This window comes from Crocodylus porosus, unplaced genomic scaffold, assembly GCF_001723895.1.
Source record: "Crocodylus porosus isolate Cpor-Errol unplaced genomic scaffold, CroPor_comp1, whole genome shotgun sequence".
Taxonomy (NCBI): Eukaryota; Metazoa; Chordata; order Crocodylia; family Crocodylidae; genus Crocodylus; species Crocodylus porosus.
Genome location: NW_017728906.1, coordinates 136519127 through 136525409, shown reverse-complemented (window position 1 = coordinate 136525409; position 6283 = coordinate 136519127).

The following is a 6283-nucleotide window of genomic DNA, read 5'->3' as shown; positions in this document are numbered from 1 at the left end:
GTAATTTTCTATAAGTTTAGCAGGGCAGGACAGCTCTGTACTTGGTGGAAGAGGGTTTTAACTCCCCTCCCTGTACACAAACCACAGCTGAGGTTTGCCTGGAGGTGTGGGGGAAGTCCCTGTCTCCCACTTCCCCAACCCCTCTCTGCTGGTGCAGACAGCACAGCCCAGATAAGGTTTAGAAAGCATGCAGGGACACAGGAGGACTCTGATTTAACTTGAATGAGGGTGGGGTCTGGGACAGAAGTTTCATAAACTGGTTTGACCCAAATCAGTTAAGTCTGATGCCACATTCAACCAGGTTTATCTTAAAGCAGTTTCAGCCATTTGGAAATTGGTTTATGTGCCCTGAGCTTCTGTTCTGTTACAGGTTTAAACCAGTTTCTGATTACTTAAACCCATTTATCTGTAACTTCTGTCCCTAGCCCCTCTAAAGTAAACTAACTTTAGTCCCCTGGCAGACACGCAAGTAAAGGCACAATGGGATCTGCTGCATGATCCCCATAATTGCACTTCCTGTTGATAGATAGGATGTTTCAGAGCGGGTCCAAAGGCCCACAAGATGGGCTGAGCTCGCTGCCTGTGTACTAGTAAACCACCATATAGATTTAAAATTAAAAAATACTGCTGAGAGGCCACAAACAAGATAATCATGAGCTCTTTGTATGCAGTATGACAATTGGAATTGATAAACAGGGATAATACAAACTGAACCTATCTTGAATTCACTAGCGTAAGTAACAGTGCTGAAAAGAAAAGTTACATGCTCGATGATACGGAAGATGCTTACACATAAGAACTGCTCAAAGCCTCTTATTGTGTAGCTAGGCATGCGTACTAGAAGTTTTTAACTAACCATGGGGGTTGAGTCAATTAAGCAGAGAATCTGTGATGCAAAACTGTCTATATAAACTTATTTACTATTAAGGAGGGGGAGTTGGTTCTTGGAGGAGACAGGCTGCTCTTTGTTGTGTGCACAGTTCAATAAAGAGCTTTGAGATAAGACCTTGCTAGTGTTGCCTGTCTCTTGTGGTCAGACAACGGACCTGAGAAGTCTGGGTTAGAGTCCCCGACACTGTCATGCCACATAATATGTGGGAGTAGAAGGAGGTGTGATTGTGCAATCAATTAGCAGATCCCATCATGCCTTATTGCTGGTATAGGGGCAACCTGGGATCATGATCCAAGGCTTCCCCTACACTGCTGACTGGCAAATTCCTGCAGCTAGAAGCCCTGTCCTGGTTCCCAGCTCCTGGGGCACATTATTGGTGCTATAACACTACCAATGCTATAAATGTGCTACTACTTTTGTCCAGAATTCATGCTGATTCAGCTGGCTCAGTATAAATGAACTGTGTCTTGAGCTATAAGAAGCAAACTTGCCAACATTACATCCTGCAGCTGTGAACAGAGCTGTGTAACCTCTCAAAAACAGATTGCCCTCTATCAAAGTGTCTGTGCAGATACGGGGTGAGGGGAGGAAAATGGGGGAGACAGTTCTGGAATTGTAGCTAGACGTGGGAAAGAACAACATAACTGTGAATAATGTGCAATCTCTTCTGAGTGGCAGTCTTTGAAAAGAAAGGGTTAATTTCTATATACATTTTTTTTCAAACGAAAGATGAGAAGATATTTCCAGGCCCAGCTTCCGATCACAAAGAGGTAGGGGGAGAAGGTTGTAGCTGTGACTTTCATGAGCCCCTAAAGCTGCCTCATAAATGCAACATTTTACAGTCAGCTTTAACATGGCCATGTTCTAGTTTGATAGTTACTGTGCTACACAAACAATTAAAATATTCTTCAGCAAAAGGCAACTAATCCAGAAAACTTAAAACATACACATAAAATAGGTCATATTTCCTTGAATCTACACAATGCATTACCAGTAGAACTGTGGTAAGATCTTGTATTAGCACAAGCTGAGTATTTTTAGCAAAGGTAATACAGTACATTAAAGTAATAGGTAAAGCAATGTGCACATATCTAATTAAAACTAAACTCCACCTGTCAAAATACTTGAAGAAAGTACATTTCAGGATGTATCATCCTTGGGTTCTTTTTATTTTTAATTGTGTTTGTTCCCTTAAGGCCCAATCCTATTTCTATTTAAGTTCATGACAAAAGTCCTATTGACCTCCAGGGGAGCAGACTTTAAATCTTTCACACAGTGCAGTAATTCCCAAGAAGTGTCACAGTGAGCAGTGTGAATTAGTGAGGTTCCTCTGAAACAATAAACTGAAATATTTAAAACTCCATAAAATATACATGAAAATAGGAAAAAAATGCAGTATCAAAGGGATTATATCATTATCAGTAATATAACATTGCGAGTACTATATCAATAATATAAATAAATAAGTTTGAATAAATTAATAAGTTCATTTATGGTGAAAGACAATAGAACCTTCAAATTATTTTTTTCATAAAAAAATGCTAAGCAGAACCTGGGGAACATTTATTATTATTATTATTACTATTATTCTTCATATGGCACCAAGCTTGTTGTGATATCTAATAAATTAGGTTTTGAAAAAGGTTGCAGTTTCTTTAACCTATTAATTGTCAGTGAAGTAGAAAAGGAACATGTACATTGTGCTCTAAATCATTCTTCTGGAACTGCAAAATGCAAGCTGCCATCTAAACGTTTCTGCCAGCAGCTTAATAGTAACAAATTATGTCATTTCACAAGGTCAGAAAAAACATCCATTGTAAAATTTGGACACTGATCATATTATGTGATATCTATCTTCCATTTACTTGGGGAATGTTGGCTGTTTATCAGTTTCGGTATTAACCATCAAAATATTACATTATTCTGGCTGAAGAATTTGCCTACTGGATATAATATTATTTGATATATTTTGGTTAATCTGGGTTCTAAATTCAAATGCAACTATTTCTCAACCCCTCTCTCCCAAAAAACTAAACAAACAACAAAAGAAGAAAGCAAGTATAAATCATCAAATGCCTTCCACTCAGTTTTTCAGTCTGTTAATAATGTATGTGTGCTTATGCATGTCTTCCACTTCAAATTCCTGCAGTCAGTTCCCCATACTCTTATACTACAATATAGAGCAGTACCTACCAAATAAGTATTTCTACTAAAGTCACTGGTTAAGACATTACTTAATCTGAAAGAAATATTAAAGTCTCTATTTTATTTTTTTTTGCTAGCACATAGGCACTGGAAAATTATACATGGATATAAACAAGTGTTGTTTAGTTCCACCATAAGTGGAGGTGCCAAATATACATAATTTGTGCTTCTGCTTGCATCCATACTTTGCTCCCGAATATCTACTTTCCCAACTAATTTTCTTCTACTCAGCTCTTCTTACAGTTGTGATTTCTGTATTCTCCTTCTGAATTCTCTTGCCTTGTTGCATGCATGATGCACTGTACGTCTCTATACTTGTCTACACTATTTTTTTCACATCCATATGGTGATGTCTGATTCTGTTCTCACTGATTCCTTAAGATCAGATTCTCTTCTCACTTATAATAGTATAATTATACTCCAGTATACTATTGTATGGGCAGATGTGCAATTGGCTTTTGAGGAATTGTATGCTCCTTCACCCAAATTATGACTTGCCATGCACATCAGACATGGTAATGTAGTTTGGGGGGAATGCAGATCTAGATCACAGGACTGCCAGCTCTCAACACTTGGCAATCCCTACATCAGGAGCCTGCAAGCCTCCCCTGGCATAGGCAAGTTTCCTGTCTTGCTCTGAAGCCCATGCAAAGCAGGGCAGTTTACATTTCTGCATGCAGCTGGACAGAAGGGAGCATCTGACTGCTCAACCGCCTGTACCTCGCACTGCAAAGCAACATGTGTACTGTGGAGTGGGGAGCTTCCTGCTTCCTAGCTGCTGCATCCATGGGCACTTACACAGGCATGTGTACGTGCAGGTAGTAGCCAGACACCCCTGGAAGTGACAGCTGGGAAACAGGAATCTCTCATTTTCATGTGCAAAGGGCAAAGGCTCCTTTGTGCCGGCAGGGAGGAGTGGGGGATTTATACATGTGATGCTCGTCACAATGTATACATGAAGAAACTGTAACTTGTGTGATAATGCCATCATGTATTACATGTGCACCACTTTTGGGGATTTTAAATGACTTTGCACTATTGTAAACTAAACTACATCTGGATGTAGTTCAGTTTGCAATGTTGCAGATTGCAAAAATCTAGCTGTCAGCTCCCCGCCCCCCAGTTGTGGGAGAGGCGGGCAGGCTCCACAAGAAAAAAAGGACTGGACCCCTCACTGCTTCTGCCTTCAGCACCTCCCCCTACCCCTTCAGCAAAAGCAGTGAGGGGTCCAATCCTTTTTTATTTTGCAGAGCCTGCCTGCATCTCCCCCAGCCAGGGGATGAGCTGCTGGCAGGCTTAGTGGCACCTGAAATGTGGGGGGCCCTGGTCCTTCCCTCCATGGTGGTAGCACCCCCTGGGGCCACCTGGTTGGGGTGCTAGTGGACTGGGGGCTGCTGCAGCTCAGAGGCAGCACCTGGCTGAATCCAACTCTTCCCCAAGCCCACCAGGCTTCCATGACCCCATGCACCGTCCCCACCACCGTCCCACTGGCTGGGACTACCCAGCAATGGGCTGGCTTGCACCTGAGGCAGCATGGGAAGGCAGTAGGAGGGTGGCTGCATTTGCTGGCAGTGGGAGAAGGTGACAGGAACTATGCATGGGGTTCTGGAAGCCTGCCAAGCCTGAGCTTCCCTTGGCCCAATTGAGCTTCCAGCACCCCATGCATCCTCCCCACCATCTTCTCCAGCCACCAGCATACCTAGCCACTCTCTTCCACCTCCCTGCACTGCCCCAGAGGCAAGACAGCCCATTTCTGGGTGGTCGCACGTGGTGGGAAGGTGGTGGGGAGCAGCACCCAGTGGGCTTCCAGCAGGTGGGCTTGGGGAAGAACTGGATCTGGCTGCATGCTTCCCATGAGTTGCTAAGCACCGAGCCCCCTAGCAACCTTCCTAGGAAGCCATTGCTGCTGCCACAGGGAACAGCTGGGATCCTCCACAGCTCAGGGGTCGCTCAACCTACCAGCAGCTCACCCCCTAGCTGGGGCAGACCCTGGCTTTGACAAAAAAAATAAGATCAGGCCCATCAGTGTATTGTGGCAGAAAAATTGAAATGGTAGGTTTAAATTAAAAGCCCATTGTTTTAATTTAGGGGGCATAAAATAAAACCTTGAGGATTAAAACCCCATCATGTGTACAAGTGCCCTAGGTTCCAGTACCTGGGGAGGTTTAAAGAGAAGTTAGAATGGAATCCACACTGCAATGGATTCACTAGGCTAAAGCACAAGACTACAGGATATACATCACAATATTATCTCAGTGTAAACAGTGCAATAAGGATTCATGTGGCAATACTTGAAGTTGCAACTGAAGACACACTAGTTAAAGCTCCCTGGGCCCTTGGACCCAGACACTGCAGACATGCACTTTAAAGTTTTCTAGGAGCTGGGACCTTGGATCAGTACTGGGGTCTGAGAGCCCAGGGAGGTTTGAAAAGCACAGCTGCAGCACAGCTTTACAGGTTCTCTTTTAAAGTCTCCACACACTGGGACCCCACAGTGCACAGGCAGCTAGTGCTTTGAGCAGCAAGCACACTTCTTAAACATCCAGGGCACAGTAAGCCTGAGATCAGGGAGATGCTCCTTGATGCCCAAATCACAGGACCCACCTCCTCCACACCCAAATGCCTCCATAATGGGTGGAAGCAGCCAAATCAAGGACCCCTGCTCCTCAACCCAGCTACCTCCAGCCCCTGCCTCTAGCATTGGGATCTGTCATAGGTTAGCCCAACATGCCACACATTCAATATAAGGAGTGATACAAACTAGCCACAAATGTCCCATATGATACTATCATTTGTTGTATTATTGTGATATAATACATTATTATAACATGTTACTCATGCCATAAATATAACATCTGCTAGTGCCCTAAAAGCATATGTTAACCCTTTGTACTATCACTATTCTTTTCAACACCAGTGGCAAAATCCTATTTCACCTAGTGGACAGGCAAAGTGCAACCAACTCTGAGCTATCTCACAAAACTGTAGGAGCAACGTTATCATCTTGGGGCTGTCCAACTTTTAAGCAACTGGGATTGCACACATGAGAGGCCATATTTCTGGAAACCTGAGTATGTCTCCCTATTCTTACAACAGGGTCACTCACTGCTGTGTATACAATGGAGGCATTAGAACCATTCCTACACAATATTGTGTGAGTCAGAGTTGGTTGTGTCGCGATGAACC